This window comes from Schistosoma mansoni (assembly GCF_000237925.1).
Source record: "Schistosoma mansoni, WGS project CABG00000000 data, supercontig 0164, strain Puerto Rico, whole genome shotgun sequence".
Classification (NCBI taxonomy): domain Eukaryota; kingdom Metazoa; phylum Platyhelminthes; class Trematoda; order Strigeidida; family Schistosomatidae; genus Schistosoma; species Schistosoma mansoni.
In genome coordinates this window covers 511,546-529,384 of record NW_017386053.1, presented here as the reverse complement: position 1 = coordinate 529,384, position 17,839 = coordinate 511,546, and the positions used below count along the sequence as shown (strand labels likewise).

At 31.2% G+C, this 17,839-nt stretch overlaps 1 protein-coding gene and 1 non-coding gene across 2 annotated transcripts in view; both read right to left on the bottom strand.

Annotated features, from left to right (window-relative positions):
• Positions 1–17,839, bottom strand: part of Smp_180240 (f-spondin, putative) — a gene marked incomplete at its 3' end in the record, with an annotated part of 60,399 nt that overhangs the window by 20,524 nt on the left and 22,036 nt on the right. The gene's annotated exons all lie outside the window — the stretch shown is intronic.
• Smp_tRNA_01185_Gln_TTG.1.1 lies at positions 13,694–13,760 on the bottom strand. The gene has a single exon. It is a non-coding gene (tRNA).

Sequence of the window (17,839 nt, the reverse complement as noted above, 5' to 3'; positions counted from 1 at the left end):
TTTTCATTTATTCATGAATAAAGTAAATAAAAACTTTGGAAATAAAAAAAATCTTCATTCATTATATTTTCTTTTTCCAATCTCAAAATCAAGTCAGAAAGATGTTTATTTCACTTGAAATAGATTGAATTTATGAAGTTGTTTTGTCAATATCTATGGAACACTTGAATTTTATCAATCGTTGCGTATTGTTTTCCAGTTAATTAGATTAATAATGATTTTTGATTGTCTCTTAATGTTTCTAGGAAAATAATTTTCTTCTCTACATACACCTAGTTTAGATTTGTCAGTTGTTTAACTTTCCTACAAGGTATACAGTCTACATCAATGTAATGTAACTTCATTATCAGGATTATCATGTAAGGATGCTTAACTTATGTCAAAGACTTATGAATCTGGTTTATTACATACATCACTTTTCTGTTAATCAGTATCTATTATCTAAATGCTATGGTAATGACGTAATTTTAATTGTTTTTTTCCGAAGATGACAAGAATTATTCAAGTCAATAAATAGAAAGTTATATTTTATTTAGTTTAATCATAAAATGTCTTTATAAATGATTGACATTAACATGGCATTCAATATAAACTGGAGTGCACTGAAAATTAGTATTCTGTTTTACAAACGTACATAAGCATAAACTTATTGGTCTCTTTATTAATAACAACTTTAATTATTGAGTCAAATTTTATTAAAACCATGAAGTTGTTGTCAGCTAGTATTAGAAACACTAAGTGAAGCCTTTGTTATTCATATCCCACAACTAGTAAACCTTTCATCACATTATCAATTTATACTTTTTACTGATTATGTTTAGTTATGTAATCTATTACACTGTTGTCATTGACTCGTAAACAGCTTTGATTGGTTTACTAATTTTGTATATACATATCAATATTACTGTATCTTAGAGTAAAGCCTGATGAGGATCTAATTAAAAACAATATTGTTCGCTCATATATGTTGTTTTAATATACAATATAGGGATTTTTAAAATTTCTATTACTGTTTCGAAATTTTATCACTCACTTAGTCAAGCGGTTGTTGTATATGGTGACAAAATTATCAAGACCTTATCACAAAAGATCAGTTGACAAAGGCCATCTTGATTTTAATTGTTAAGTAACATAACTGAATCTCACCAGTTACTTGATAATCTGTTCGAAATGCACGAGTACCTTATGATAAATAAATTTGGACAGATTTTCATTAATAAAACTTGAATCATTTCTGTACATGTTATTTATGATCAGTTTGATAAATAAAAATCTTTTTTTTCTTTTTATATGTAATAAGTCATATGATACTGGAGAGAAAAAAAGAAAAGAAAAGAATATTGACATAAAGATACGAAGTTGACTTGTAGAGAAGTCATTTAAAGGAATAGCATCCACATAACTAAACAGAATTACTGAACATCCGTTTTTGACATTGAAAATATTGTAGATAGAGAATATCAGTAGTAAAACAAAAAAAACTTGTGAAGTACTGGGAGTTTCATTTTAATTATCACAATTAATAATAGGCAAGTAAACTTTCCAATTGTTTATTTCAAGTAGTTTATGTATCTAAGTTTGTCAGTCAAAACAAAATACTCTGAGATAACCAGCTTGGTTAGTTCAATCATTTAGATAGAAATTTCAAGATAAATATCAAGCTTCATCAAAGTGGTATATCAACAACTATAAGGGAGAATATTTCTTGATGTCAGATGTATATAAAAACTTTTAAATAATCGTACACAAAACTCATCGTATGATAGTTCAACAAAAGCTATTTAAATGATTCTCGAATAGAAGATACAACCTGAGCACTGTATGAAGAAATATGAATAATATTAGAAAGAATCTCACTGTTGACTAAAATATGTCAAGTTATTTGAATGATTTAGCCTTATTTCACCATTGTTAATAGCTATCGTAAAGTTTGAGAAATGACAAATCAACTCCCTCAATTCAACGAAGTTTTAATTTTACTCTGATATTAAACAAGTGAATAGAACAGATAATTTTATCTTAATGATAGACTCACAGTTACTCTATTTTAACTTGGATTTAGGAACATTTTGATCACAAGTCTAGACGTATACGTTTGTAATTGATAGACGATGGACTAACTGCACTGTCTTTAAAATTAAATTATCTCGTTGGTGGTATATTATTCAATGATGAACTGTCTTTTGCTAGTATTGTTTGGTAGTCGATGATAGTCAAAGTAATCTGAATTCACTTCATCGCTTGAATATTACTTACTTACGCCTGTTACTCCCAATGGAGCATATATATATATATATATATATATATATATATATATATATAACTAATTAAATCACTGAGTCATATATATAACTAATTAAATCACTGAGTCATCATTAAACATTGAACTAGATGTCTGTTAATGTTTAACTCTCCCTGATTTTTGTTTGAATGCTTCAAAGAATTCGGTGTTTTGTTATGGCTATTCATTTCAACAATGGTTAACTGGGTCGAAATGGATTATGGCCTCTATAAAAGATATATGATACTATAGCAACTTTCTCATAATCAATTCCGATTACGGTTAAATTTTGTTAAGCCCTATTATTAAGTTAACAGAAGATGTTGTTCGAGCAGTAGCAAATTGTTTATTTTGTTATACTATTATGATCATTATCATAACACTGTTGGATGCCGGCTCAGTGGTCTATCGGTTGAGTGCTCTGACGATAATAACAGATAACTTTTTCATATGATTTCAAGCTATCGATCGATCGAAATTTTCATCAACACTTTTTCTAATCCAACAAAACAATAGGTAATTAATATATATTGAAACGATCCATTAAATGAATGATGAATTGCAGTGGTTTAGCTTCGTTAATCAATCACCTTGATAATCGTTATTATATATACCTGAACGGTGTTGGAAATCAGAAGGTAAAGAGAAGCGGCTACTAGAGTTTATTAGCAGATAGCGCGGATAACAAATCTGAAGCACACCGAGCAAATTTGTAACAGAGAGACGAATGTGTGTATATGAGCAAATACAGAGGCGAATTTATGGTCAAGCCAAATCAAGGTGCAGCTTGGACAGACAAAGGTTAATAATAGGACTCGAGTACATATATACGTGAGGAAAAGAATAATGATTCATCGAGCGATATTTAAGCTATCAAAACTTGGGCTAGAGAGAGATGTGCGTAGGCTATCATGTGATCAAGAGTAAACCTTTATACAAATATGTTAGTTCAGAAGGGGTTTTTGTGGAGAATTTAGTATTTTCATAGTTGAAATCATGAGTCACTTGAAGCTAAATCACCATAGAAAACCTGGAAGCACTGGACGGCCGTTTCGTCCTATTGTGGGACTCCTCAGTAATGCGCATCCACGATCCCGCCTCGCGAGATTTAAACCCAGGACGTATCAGTCTCGCGCGCGTGAGCTTAACCTCTAGACCACTGAGCTGGCATCCAACGGTGTTAATGTATAGCATCAACCAATACACAAAGTTGAGCAACCATTCACCAACGTCTTCAGTGAGTTGATATCTCACAACAGACCTGGTGGGACTCCACAGGTTACTGCTTCTCATTAGAACTTCAGGAAATATGTTTTGAAGCCAGTCGCTAGTGAACATATGATCATTATCAGAAGGGGGTTTTGTGGAGATTTTAGTAATTTTATATAGTTGAAACCATGAGCCAATTGAAGCTAGCACTGCTGAGGAGTATCACAATAGGACAAAACGTCTGTCCAGTGCTTCCAGGTTTTCTATGATGGTCTAGCTTCAATTGACTCATGATTTCAGCTATATAGAGTTACTAAAATCTCCACAAAACTCCCTTCTGATAATTGTGCTTAGTTCAGTATAGGGTGTGGTTATTAATTAGGTTGAATTTTTCCACTTTGCTACTTATTGATGAATTCATTGATTTACAAATCTAATGAATATCTCTCAGAGAAAATATGAAGACAAAATGTTTAATTTCCTAATTACAGTAATATTTGGATTCCTATAGAATATTGCTATTTTTATAAATGGGATAATTTTTAATTGTAATCGACAAGCTAAATATCCTGAAGTTTTTAGTATTATTATTACTATTGTTCATAAATTGAAATGTCAATAGTAACTGAGTTGAATACCTTGATCTCATAAGTTTTAACATCTAAATTATATTCATAAATTAACTGAAATAAAATTTCAAAGAATCCTAAAGTTTAAGAATAATTTAAACAGAAAAACAGACATTACTAACAACCGTTTTAATTGAATCCTTAAAAGTAGGTGAGAATTTTTTTACTGACTGTTTATCCTTAGGGCAGCTAAGGATAATTATATAAATATTCCATTATATTTAACGGGATATTAATTGTGAGGTAAGTAAATTTGAAATTGTTAAACATAAGGATTAAAATGCCCTAATTTTGTGAAACATTGATGAACTTCTTCATCAGAACTTGTAACTCATTGATTTTAGTCGATAGTTGGGATGACACTTGAATGAAATTGAAAATAAAACCATTTTAGCTGTTTGCTAGTGATAGTATTTGTGGAATATTTCTAATAATACTGGAATGTTATGTTTTATTAACTCCGCCTGTAGCTCCTCCGGGGGTTACTGCCGGTCCCAAGCACGGGTAAAGGAGGAGGGTTGGGCATGGGGTTAGCGACCCCGTCCCGTAGAAAACCAACTCGCTAAAAAAACGCTAACCAGAAAAAATATGCTGGTCGGCGGCCTATGCTCCATTAGGAGTAACAGGCGTAAGTAAGTAAGTAAGTTATGTTTTATTATTGGTAGTTCTGTCCAGAGGATTTCCTCTTTTTATCAGCTAATGTTCAAACTTTTATTTTCACGATCCAGTTAACCAAATAGGAATGGAAATTGTTGGTTTTCTGTAGTTCAAATAGACACTAATGGTTTATCTCAAATTTTAAAAAACCCATAAGAAGCTACTAAATTATTCACATGTAAAACAAAAAATAAACAATCGTCTTTTTAAATGACGCTTAACTAGAAAACATGACAGATTCAAACTAATGATGTCAAAAGATGACAAGCATGCAGTTAGGGAATAATTGGAAAAGTAAATTCTCTAATTAATACTATCAATGTTCAACTGTTGTCTTAATGGTTTTAATGAACACAATTGATTGATCACCGGGTGATGATCAATGTCATGTGTGTCAAGTCCTTCTTAGTGCAGATCGAATGCTATCGATCAGGAGGTTGGTCGCGGCCCGGATAGCTCAGTGGTAACGTCTCTGACTGTGAAGCGGGGTGACACGGGATTGAATCCGCCAGGGAGCACCAGTTCCCTCAAGATTACAGGTACACCTTACTGACGAGTGTCAAGTAGCACGAAACTCGGGTCCAGGGTTTCCTGTTGACCACCTCAAACCACCATCTTAATATGGATAAAGGAAGTTAGCGCCGGTGAACTCATAACATAAACTTAACATTTTTGTTCATGAAAATTCACAGTGTTAAACATCTTCCTACATTATTTTAAGTTAAATATTTCCTTTATTGACAATTGGTCTGTGTTGGTGAACAAGAAGCCTTTAAGAACCAAAATGGACGTAGCTAATTCTCTTCACATAAAGTAAATTGCAGTTGAATCATTAAAAGTGACTTGCCTAGGGTAATGAAATTATTAAAATTGATTACGTGTCAACAATATACAATATAGAATAGAGAGATGAAAAACAATAAAACTGTTGCTCTGTTTGACAAAGTCATTTTTACTCAACGACAATTATTCATTTTTGCCTATAACGTATTTCATGTGAATTGAATATATGCAATCACGTTTTACTTCTATGATAAGTTACCGCACTTATTTCGAATTCAACAGTTAACTGAAACAAAATTCACAGTAATAATTATTTGATTTAAATTTCCATGTAATAGCATGAGAAGTTGTATAAATTCTGTTATAATTTAGCAGATAGTGTAGTGAACAGAACACGAGTGGGGACAATCAAATGTATTTAAGCGCAAATAACAAACTATCTTACTAAGATCTGATAACCATACAGCAAACAGTTAATTTGCAAAATAACAGTCAACTGTCTCAATCTTCACTGTTCCTTCTGTAAGTAGCAACCCATCTTCTCTAATTTTATTGTTTATGCATGTTCCTACCAATAACGCTTCATTTCAGTTCTTTCCTTATCGGTCGTCTGCCAAAATACATTCTATGTCTGACCATCACCATATATTACTTATGAGGATATAAGTAGACCACACCACAATAGACCCTTATGAGTCATGAAATTTATTTTAACTATAACTGAAATCAAGAATATAATTTACTTATTCGGTTGCGACTTATCCGTTTAACGTTTTTTTTTCTTTACTCAAGACTATTTATTACATTTATAATTGAACTTCAATACTTTTGTTTCACCGAAATTACATCAAAATATTGATTTTGGTTTGAATCTTATATATATATATATATATATATATATATATATATATATATATATCGAATGCATTTAAATGGTCAAAGAGAAACCCAGTTCTGCAATAAAGATACAAGACTCTATTATAAGCAAGCCATTCATGTCGATTTTAAAATGTTATAATTAGAAATATAACAACGTTTCAGTAATGGATCATATTTAGATAAATGAGAAAATCAAGAAACTTAGTTCATTTTAGTTAAATGATGACATTCTAAGTGAGATTATTAGGTTTATTAGTAAATTGATGCTCTAGAATATCTTGTTAATGGAAAATAATTGCAGAGCTATACACAGCTGGATGTATTTTCCTCTTCTTAGTTTTAAAACTTAATCGTTCGTGTGTTATGCCGATATCATGAAAGTGGAGAAACGTATGTTTTGTACTAGTAAAATTCTGAATTATATCGACAGTGATTTTATCTGACTTTAGATTCATCTAACTTGAAGATTTAATTACTGTTAATAATCATAAAAGATACAATGAGTATCCTTCTGTATTACAAAAATTCGTTTGCTTCTATGAATGGTTATTAAGGATTTTTGCAATATTTTCAAGCTATTTTTTGACTATGTTCTTTGCTTCTATCGTGTACATCCTGTACATTGAACAAAAATAAAAGAAGCATTTCCTCTGAATTCTATCGTCCGCAATAAAAATTAATGCTAATCGATAAGCTCTTAACTTTTTTAAGTTTTTTATATTTTTTTTGTAATCATTCCGGAAGGAATCTTTTCATGTTTTTAAACAGACTCTCTAACATTATTATTTTATAAATAAAGTCGTGTTAAGTTATTCTCATGCAAACAATAAATTATCTACTGTTAAAACAAAAGAATTAATGTTCATCGAAATTTTCGTTAGTTTAACTACACCTAAACCCAGATGAAAAACCTACTAATCGATTACACTTTTCATAGAGCCCTACAGAAATTGATCAGTGTGTTGATTAAAAATCTAAGAGTTTTTATTCAGAATATGAAACAATCAATGTTAGACCATCATTGAAAACCTGGAAACACAGGATAGCGATTTTTTTCCCAGTATGGGACTCCTCAGCAGTACATATCGACGACTGATTAGTTCGCTTCATAACGTTAAACATAATTTTGATTAATATTCATTAGAAAGGTGAATGAATGTATACACTGAATTATGATTTCATGGAACATATAGACAATATTTTCAACTCAATGACTGTATTGAAAATGTATGATAGCGGCAAGGATGCATTTGTAAGCATCCCCTTCTAACGGTTTAAAATAACTTAACGAATAGTCCACATTGTTTAAAAATTTGTTCAGAACTGAAATACGTACAAATACGTTTATTGTAAGAACACTATTAAAAGTGAATATTTCACCAGTCTTACAGAGTATTTAGTTTTTGTAACGACGTTTCTTGACCATAATCTAATCTTATAAAAACTTCCAAGAAGAACATGATAACTCTTTATAGTAGAAGATATATGGGTAAAAATGTTCCATGTCTTCATTTCCAGATCGAATGATAGCATAGATTATAACATTAAATTTAAGACAATATATCGCATATCATTGATTTTATCAACTTTAATATATGTGAAGTAATAAAAATAGACTGAAATGATCAGACAGTTAGGTTCATAGATCCTCGTTTCTCGTTATAATAATTGATAAAATTCTTCTTTCGAAAGTAAATACTTTTGCGAAAATTAATCTACGTAGGAAAATAACTTTACGAAATCTGAAAAAAAAAATTGAATGTTTAGTTTAGTTTAGATTTAAAAGCCAAAAATTATTATGAGAATCAGTTTGTAGTATACTCTACTTATGCGGACAGGCAAAGATAGTGTATGGCAGAAATTGGAACTGGAATGCTTACTAGTAGAAGATTGAAATAATCAGAAGAGGAAGGAAAACTGGAAACAATCAGAACAACAACATGATTGGAGGAATGATGGGGTATATAAAGGACGACTCAAATAAGATATTTAAATAATGCATTTAATGTAGGATCTTTAAATTTTACAGATTAGAGAATGTACACGTTTCGCTATTATCGATTCTTTGCTATTCTGACATTTACATTAATAATCAATGTCAATTCATTAGATTACGAAATTACTCACATCCACGCGTTCTCATGTTTGCTAAATTTATATGATTCAGTTTATAATGAAATCCTTATTCTGCCCCATTAATTTTGATTTTTTTTCCCATAAATATATTACCATGTGACTAAAAAGAATAAGGGAGTTCATCAATCATAGATATTGATAATCTTAGCATAAATCTAGTTAATACTGTATGTATTGAATTACCATTATGAATAATTCATTTATTCAGTAAATTATACTGTTTTATACAATTTCAATCTCTTTTATTATTAATAATAATCTTTGTTTATGTAATTATTTATACATATGTATTTCTATACGAGTGCATATGCACATATAAATATAGCAACCACAATAATTATATAATCACATAAAAGTAATGAGTATATCAGTGCTTCTATGACATTCAATTATACCTTTGAGTACGACTCAATCAATCTTTTGTAATTAAAAGTTTATTTATTCATTTATTTAAACATATAAATATTGGTACAAGGAAGCACCAGATATATATGCGCCACACAAATCTCATTCGATTTGTGTGAGGGCTGTGATACTGCCCAGGTACCCAAACTGAAGTAGGTGGTTTTCTTAGGGAGCCACACCTGGAGCCTTTGACCTAGAGGTCTGATCTACAAGGCAGTGGAGCATCGTAATGAGATGCAGTCTAATGGTAGCCGGTGACCAACGATTGATTCATACGCCATTTGTTCCCTCAGGATACTGGAGCTCATGTGCACCATTTGTTTGAAATCAGGGTTTTCCAACTCCCCTAAGGGGACCCTCCGTTTCCACCAACCCGGTTATAGCGCCGGACATTCGCTTTTCGTCCTCTCAATTTCGTAAACAACAGTAATACCACGAGAATGCAGTGAGTAGGACTTCGCTGGCACAGGCTATATACGCGTGGCCATGTGACAGCATTTCGAGAGAGAGGGCGGACTCTCCCCACTCTCGGCCGTACCAGGGCATTTGAGGGCGTTATTATAAGTATCCTAATTTTCTTTTTATTTACTTGACTTTAATTCCGAATGAACTTATAAACTGAATAAAAATTGACCTGTATGGATTGTGAAATCTCGTATTACACAGTTATATTTTCTAACAAAATGACACATTTTCTTATTACTGCTTGACTAATGTTAATTTAATAATTAAACGTTTTTCTTGATAATATGCAATAATCATTCCAACATATGCGAGTGACTTGTTTAAATAAATACATTACAATCAACCAATTACTCGTTGTGGCAGAAACAATATGAAGCATGTTAGCCAAAGAGTTTATATAAAACGTTTTGTCTAAGATAATAATGGGAAGATAAGAATTTAGTTCTTATTATCCTTTTTTAAAAAATAAATTATAAGCATTTCAAGGCAAGTAATACCTTGCGGATTTATGATTTACTGAATGTTTGTTGCCTGAATGCCATCAGCAACAGCCTACTGTGGAAGAGGACAAACCAGCTTCCAGATGAAAAAGGAATTAGGAAAAGACGTTGGAAATGGATCGAACACACATTGAGGAAATCCTCAAACTGGATCACAAGACAAGTGCTTACATGGGATCCTTAAGGTAAACAGGAAAGGCGGCCAAAGAATGCACTGTGTCGAGAATTGGATGCAGACCCGAAAAGAACGAATAATCACTGGTAAGAACTGAAAAGGATTATTCAAGGCAGAGTTGGATGGAAACTGATGGTGGTTGGTCTATTCTCCTCCATGGGGAGTGACAGGCGTAAGTAAGTTACTAAGAAAGTATGCAAAACATTCCATCTCACAAGATAATTTTCTTTTGTTTGCTTATAATTTGAAGATAATAATTTGAATATCTAATATATACCAACGTTTCTATTACCATGATACTGATTTGATTATAATTAAGTAAAACACTATTTTTTATTCTTTTTACTAAGCTTTTTTTTTAATGAATATAGTGTTTAAATAATTTATTAGCCAGTTGGATATTGTGCATATTGCGCTGAAAATCAATAAACTTTACAAACACTGTATTCTGTAATAATAACTTGTTTACTTGTCAACTATGTGTTATGTAATAGTCTTTCTTTTCTTAAAAAAAACAAGTTTACGTTTTTTTCGGACTATAAATCTTCTGAAGTTTATTTAACGCAACCCAGAATTATATAAAGAGACTTTTGCTTGGTTCTTTATCATCTATAGACATATAATACCTCAGTTTAAAATGTTAAGTTTGTTTACAGGATTACAGTCATCATAACTAAATAAATGAAAAACCGACTTTGTAATTAATCAAAACTTAGTGTAAGTTGTCACATTAGTAAATAATAATTTATTTTCAGAAAGGGATTTTGTGGAGATCATAGTATTTTAATAGTTCAATTCATGAGACAACTAAAGGTGATTAAAGTTAGACATTATTACCTTTAGATGCCGGCTCAGTGTTCTAGAGGTTAAGCGTTAGTATGCAAGACCAATGGGTCTTGGGTTTGAATCTCTCGAGCGATTAAAAACATCAAAACCTTCACTGACTTATTAGTGTTTGTTTCAGATCTTCTCTGTTTCGGGCTTCAAGTATTATTTCATATTGAATGGGATACTAACTGTAAGTGCCGATTTGTTTTACAAAGAAAGACTAAGATGTTTCTAACGTAACACTTATAAATGTGGACAGATAAGTAAATAATGAGCTTAATTTACAGAATATGTTTCTTTGATTAGAAGCTTATAGTATTTTAATACCTATAATACTGTCATTTAAATTTTAGATAAATTAACTGGATTTATTCCTAATATCTCAGTAATGTAACGATTCACTAAAGCTATACTCATAAGGCTAGTGTTTAGCCTGTATTTTATAGAAATATAAAAGTTTGAAACGTTGTTGATCCTATCAATACACTCAGACAACAAAACACATACGGAAACATATGGAAACACATAACAAGTATATTTTCGTTCAAGTCGTAGACTTGTTGGTAAGATGATAGCCAACTGTTCAAATGAGAAAAATTTAATATAAGCAACTTACGGCTACTAAAAATATCTAGTTACTGCAATTTGATATTGTGAGTCGTCATGAAAAAGTAGTACATTGTATAAATAAAATAACAATCTCTATACCGCATTATTTCTTAATCATTGACTTCTGAAGATTATCTGTAAATTAAACAAAGCTCCAAAATCTTTCAACGAAACATTACGTAGTGATTTAATCATCTAATGTCGGTTAATCAATACCGAAATCGCTTTTCAAAATTTTCTTCATTACTCAAAACAAACAATCAGAATTTTATTGGATTATCCAACATACATTCATATGAAAAATGGTTTTTTCCACTAATAAACTAGGTAATGATACATGATTTCGTTTTTAAGTAATTATGTTCTATATGGATTATGCTGAAAGTTTAGATAGAGAGGAAAGTGACAATTATTGAATAATAGATGAACACATCTTAAACATTCTGATTTTAGCATTTACAATTAAATTAGGACGTAATCAAAAGTGGTTGATTAAAATAAATAATTACGCTGTATTCTTGAGACAACTACAGTATTCTGATGTCTGTTGACTGTTACTACTACTTATTATTTTCATCGTAAGTAGAGGAAATAATCAGTCAATTTTAAGGTTAATAGTATGATATTTATTTGTATTGACAATGTAATAAGCAAAAGAAGAAAATTACATTATCCGCGTTTTTCAAATTCATTTATTTATTTATACGGTCAGTATCGTGTATCATGAACCAAAAAGCAACAGATAAGCTAAAAGAGAATGAATGACACAGTGTGCAATTAGCATCCATTAGTACTCCATTTAGGTATTCAAGACGGAACTGTTTCATAATAAATATTTACATAGACTAAAAACAAGAGTAATTAGGATCTCGAGGAACACTATCATGTGGCTTTATGAAATACATGGTAAGTGATCATTTTTCGTCAAGAAATGGAAATCTAACACAACCACTGCTCCATATCACATACTGATTATCTGTTTACTTCATCCAACTGGTCATAGTAGTGACAACCAATCATCTACATGATAGCAACTCGATTACAATATGAAAAAAATTTTAGAATAATTAAACTTAGCGCTCTAAATGGTAACATCTATTGAAAGGGGATTTTTGTTATTGTTAGATATGCATTTCTTGACATCAAAATCCAATTATAAATGAGCGTCAGTGACAAGAGCATACAAATACTCACAGTTAAAACAAATTACGTTAGACAGACGTACGGGTACCAGAATAGTGTAGGTATTATGCATATTTGGACATTTCTATAAAATCGTTATAAGTGATCAGTTTAGGCTTTCATAGAAAAAAAAACAGTTGAGCAATTTTGGTGTATCACTGCTTAAGTTCACTCACCTACTCAAGTACACTAATATTTCTACCAGTTAAAAATGCTTACAACTAATCGCAAACGATCATTGGAACCTTGATGGTTCGAAAAGTGTACAATGTTGAGGGAGTCTAATGATAACCTGATGAAAAATTCCAAAATTATTAAAATGTGTCATTTTGTTATAAGATAGCACCCCATTTATTGTATATTTGAACATGATAACCTTCGTCAAATGTTTATTCTGCGTTTATCAGTTAGCTGACTAATGAAATTTTGAAAATATATTAATCTTTTTTATACATACCTCAGAACGTTCATTGTTTACTGTAGTTGATGCTAAATAAAACTATGGAACTAATAAAAATGCAGACATCGTATCATCTACTGATAATACAAAATATTTTAAATAAAAAGTGCTTGTCAGTCATTGATCAGTAATAAGAAGTAGTTTAATTTAATCTTTGAAAAGTTAGTGAAGTTTTACATTTTTTGGGACCTGTAAAGAAGGTGAATTCAAAAAGTGTAGTCTATTTATTTGTTAAAGTTAACGACATTATTTCAAATCAATGAAACATTTTATGACTGAATTGCCATTATACTAAAATTTCCATAGGCACATAACTTAGAAGACAAAATTTTCGCCATCTAAGAGTGTCTTGATTAAGACATGTAAGTTAATTGTGCAAACAATGATGAATATTATAATCAAAGATGTACAGTGGCTATCAGTGGAATCCAGGATATGCAATTCGTCCCATTTTGGACTCGTCAGCCGGATGTACCTGCATCTCAGAGTTGATGTTCATTCTGGGACTCCAACCCAGTACCTTTCGCTTCAAACGCCATCGCGTTATCCACTCAGCTAGTGAGTCCTGATAGCCACTTGCTTGTGCAATGTGAAGTTTGAATTCACTTAGTATTGTTTGCTTGAATCTTCCCATTGATGTTTAGAACTGCAACTGGTCAGTCTCTTATCGGCATATGTGCATACTGGCTATATCGAGGCAATACGCACAGTATGCACATATATCAATAAGAGACTGATCAATTGCAATCCTAAACATCAATGGGAAGATTCAAACAAACAATACCAAGTGAATTCAATGATGAATATTACAAGATTATTTGTGTGATTAGTAATATGTGAAAAACATAATTAGATGTAAAATCTCATTACTATTCATAGATATTTGCATGAAAATATATATTTGTGAAGCAACTTTAGTTAGTAAATAAATTGCCTTATGTGTATAATGGTAGAAATGTAGCACACGTTTTTAAATTTTAAGGTGTTAGTCAATAAGAAAATTGATTACACAACAGTATGAGATGTAATCTAACTAATCAAATTTCAGTTTGTCTGGATCTTTGAGCTGTATACTAAAATCCTCCTTTTTAGGCATTATAAAGGTACCTAATAAATTCTATTGTAATATGCAGACTATTTTTCGTAAAGTCTGGAGTAATATAATCAAATGACTCGATAAGAGTAAAGGATAAACATCCATCATCCTCCATTGCCAAACACATAATCGAAACAGGCCATAAGATTAATCTTCACTCGGCTTTTATGGTGTTGTTTAAAAGTGTAAAAGGGCGTATATTAATGTTTATTGTAGCCTTAGTCATACGAAAATTCAAACCCTCTTTGTGTATTCAAAAACAGTCTGTTCTCACCCTAAACCTACCCTGGCAGAATTAGCTTACTAACCAGAGTGATTAGGTTTCGAAATGTTTTCAAATTATTATTACCCTTGTCTCCTCTTACCCCCTCTTTTCTAGTCTAGTTGATCTTTTATTTTTATATATAAATGTTCTTAACAAGTATATATGTGATCAGATTGTTTGAAATGTATTGTGCTAATATATCACATAGTTCTGATAATCTTTGTGTTCTCACTACCCTATTGAAATGAAGTAAATTAATTTGTAGATTGTTTCTAATGTCATACATGAAATGATCTGATAAAAATTATTTTAAAGTTAAAACCGTAAAAACCAAAAAACTTTTTATGTCTGATAAAGTATTTACAGAAATGCTGCTGCGTTACAGAAGAAACATACTAATTACGCGCATTCATTCTATGATGAATAACAATAAATCTAACCCAGAAAATGACTGTTAATCCAAGAGCCAATTGATTAAGTCAAGTAAGACAAGACCGCTGATTTCATCTCAGGCACATATTTCTTACATGGTTTGAGAATAGTTTAAAAAAGATTTTGAGATTAATTTGGTCTAGAAATATAAAAAATAGACAGTTTGTAAGCAAACAGATAGCTAAATTGATCCGTTCTATATAGTATATGTGGACAACATAAATCCACCAAGTAATAAATGAATGATTAAATTTAAGGCGAAAGACTAATCAAATGATTTTCTACATGCTTTTAAAATAGAGGTATTATATTTATTTCAATATTATCATTTCATGACTTATTTCTGATTTGCTGGATGTACTGGCGATTAGTGAAAATATGAAAATACAATAGTTTGCAAGTAATTAGATAGCTGAGGTAGTTGGGACGCATATTAGATGTGTCTAACGACCGACTACCTCGACAGATGACGATGGATGATTAAGATGTAGGTTAAAGAAGCTAGCGGAAACCAAACCAAAACATGGTAACAGTCCATGAAGACACTGGCTATTAAGCCAACTAGTTGAAGTCCCTGTGATCATCTTGACTAATGTCTTAGAGCCTTAGTTATATAGCTCAGAAGCGTTCGCACTGACTTAGACATATTCACTTTTTGTCTCCCCCTCACCCCCTAGATTTTGATTTTCTAAATTCTTCAACTTTTTTATTCTGTTAATTTATGTTTTTCTTTTCAAATTCTATCTTGGATGCCTAATATTCTTCTATAACTACTAATATTGTCACTGCCTCTACTACTCTGGGATTTATCCTGACAATCTCATTTCACCGTTCTAATAAAGTATGAAAAGTTGAACGGATTTTCACATGTTCTAGGTTCTATGTTTTACTAAATGACTAACTGAACTAACCAGATTAATATTCTCAAGATAAGATTTCCGTTGACTTCACCTATATTTTATGCTAATAAGATATTAAACATTATAATCAAATGATTAATTTGTTTTGTGTTGATAGAAAAAAATTTACAATTGCTTACAATCGATTTTCAAGTTATCTTAACAACTGCACTAGTTTTCAAAGCCAGTTCCCTCCCAGTTAGTCTTTACATAAATGCATAGAAATGTCATTCTAATTATTGTAATTTTATAGTTGAATTCATGAGTCAATTGAAGCTAGATCACCCTGAAAAACCTGGAAGCACGTTTCGTCCCTTTGTTGGGCTCCCAGCAGTGAACATCCACGATCCCGTCTTGCGAGATTTAAACCCAGGACCTATTGGTCTCGCGCGCGAGCTCTTAACCTCTAGACCACTGAGCCAGCATCGAGTGCTTCCAAGTTTTCCATGGTGATCTAGCTTCAATTTACTCATGAATTCAACCATAAAATTACTAAAATCTCTACAACACCCCTTCTGATATTATAGTTCTGTCAGAGGTTGACAGCTCCGATGTACAATTCACATTCGAAAACTTTTCTATGTTTATCTATAACTAACAAATGTTGGTAAGTAAGTTCTTTCAACTAAGCTATAAAACATTTAGAAACCTAATCATTAGTTAGTTCTTGAAATTATTGTGATACAAATCCTTTCGAATATAAATAAAAAAAATCGAAGTGTAGTAACGTACATAAGTGAAAAAAAAGAAACTCGTGAAAAATCAACTAGTTTGTTCTAACCATAAAACTATCGTTAAAATGTAACTGGAAACTAACGATGTTATACCCGATTTTAGTAAATTTGTTAAAAGCGTCTTAGAATAATAGTGGTTTGAGAGCAGAAATATATTCTAGAATTTAATTAAGTTTAAGTGAATTTGATTATTTTAAACCCAAAAACTAATATTTAATGATAAACAGTTGTATTTATCAGTTGAAAATCACACGTAATTAACACCATTATATAAAGGATATTGCGATGCCCCGATAAGGATAATGGAAGGTAACTTCGGGATCTACTTATGAACCAATACTGTGCATAAACTTTCCATCGTATAATCGCTAAATAACTTAACTATTCATATTCGTGTCCCTTTTATTATAAGCCATTTTAAACTATAAACTATTGTTATATGATTTACCATTCCTGAATTATGCCCTGTCTGTTATTTACTATCCTCCCTATTCACAGCCACATTTCGCTAAATCTTGTACACATGTTATTTTCTATTTTATGGTAGGATGTGGTCAGTTTGATTGGTATATAAACTCAGTATGTTTGAAATATAATGATTCATACCCCATAGGCTGAGATAAGTGTTCTGGACTCAACCGGCTGGGCTAGGCAGAAGCAGGACCGACAAGTACTCTAGACTGCTCGTACAGGTTTCGTGTGTCACCGTTCCAACCGATAATTCGCTGTTCTCTAATTGGCGGTCTTATCACGTCATACGTTAAGAGGACATCTACTCGGCCACAAGTTATAACAGATATTCATAGATGAATGAAATCAAATATAGTTCAATTACAAAATATATCTTTTTAACATTATTATCGGATGTAAGATTTGAATACACTTAAATAAATAAGAAATAAAATATCTCAGAAATAATAGCATTTACTTACAACTGAATATATCATAAGTGATTAGTAAATAAATTTAAGCTTAGATGATAATTCTGACTTATTTTTGTATTTAAATTCGAAGGTAAGAAAACATCTTATGCAAAGATAGGAGAAATAAACTGTTAACTCCTTTCTCAAATGACGTAAGTTTCAAGTAAATCCACGTGATTATTAACTCTGTGTACAAATTTAATTTCTTGTAAACAATTGAATGTTGTACCTAACATAAACTGAATTAAAAGGAAAAGTATAATAAATAAATAATTCCTTTGTTTCTTTCTTC